At 36.9% G+C, this 1,124-nt stretch overlaps 1 long non-coding RNA gene across 2 annotated transcripts; it reads right to left on the bottom strand.

Moving 5' to 3' along the window:
- Positions 1-6: 6 nt before the first annotated feature.
- LOC115239857 lies at positions 7-780 on the bottom strand. 2 transcript variants are annotated; one of them, XR_003884683.1, is made up of 3 exons: positions 527-780; positions 272-459; positions 7-190 (listed from the first exon to the last, which is right to left on the bottom strand). It is a non-coding gene; the product is annotated as an uncharacterized LOC115239857 (long non-coding RNA). The 2 variants fall into 2 exon arrangements; XR_003884684.1 differs by having other exon boundaries at positions 542-780.
- Positions 781-1,124: the final 344 nt, after the last annotated feature.

Here is a 1,124-nt window from a genome sequence, read left to right as displayed (position 1 = left end):
CACCGTACATTGAAGAGTGCTATTATGTGTCACGCAAATGAAAACTGGATTGAAATTTTGCCAACAGTTTTACTTGGATTTCGTACTTGCTTTAAAGAAGATTTGAATGCATCTCCTGCGGAAATGCTTTATGGATCTACATTAAGAATTCCGGGAGAATTTTTCATTGAAGAGGATCTTCCATCTGACCCTGAAATTTTCATCGAAAAACATAGAATACATATGAGAGAGATCAAATCAAGACCTACTGCACATCATCACAAAAAAACACCTTTCTTTCATAAAAATTTATATGATTGCACTCATGTTTGGATTCGTGAAGATGCAGTTAGGAAATCTCTTCAACCTCCTTATTCTGGCCCTTTTCGTTTTGTTAATAGAATTAATGATAATCTGTTTGCAATCGATGTTGCAGGAAAAATTGTCAATATCACCACAGAACGTCTTAAACCAGCCTTCCTACCGAAAGAGATTAGCGATGATGTTATTATCATGACGTCTCCTTCTCCTTCTTCTTCCAATTCACCTCAGTCAACCTTACTTGGAAAACAACTCAGAACATATTCTGGTCCAAGGAAGAAAGTTAGATTCGCAACGTAGTACGTCGCTGGGAGGGGAGTACTGTGGCGTTCCTGCGGCTGAATTCAAAATCATTTTTGTTACCAACTTCATGAAATATATTTGTAACCATTTTCACACATTTCATTTATTGATTTAACACTTTACATAACAACATATTAAACATACGACAAATTATGTAACATTCGTTCGTTCGTTCATTGACCCTGCGTGCTAGTCCTATATAAAAAAATCCGTGTGTACCGAGAAGTGCGTGTTCGGAATCGAAATGTATCGCACGTATTGTTGCCGCTTTTCCGCGTGTCTGATTGGTTGTCGAGTTGCGCGGCGAGCTTGTTGTATTTACGCTTGCTTCACTCGTGTCGTTTGACAGTTTGACAGTTTATGTCTTTTGACAGTTTGACAGTTAAAGAAAATAGAGTTAAAGAAAACAAAGTTAAATATATTTAATTAATATAGAGAGAAAAAGGAAGAAGGAAAGACGAATAAAAGAGAAAGAGAGAAGGAGGGAGAGAGAGAGAGAGAGAGAGAGTTAAAATGAAAGA

This window comes from Formica exsecta, unplaced genomic scaffold (genome assembly GCF_003651465.1).
Source record: "Formica exsecta isolate Colony F162 unplaced genomic scaffold, ASM365146v1 scaffold3988, whole genome shotgun sequence".
NCBI lineage: Eukaryota > Metazoa > Arthropoda > Insecta > Hymenoptera > Formicidae > Formica > Formica exsecta.
This window is presented reverse-complemented; position numbering and strand designations above follow the sequence as displayed.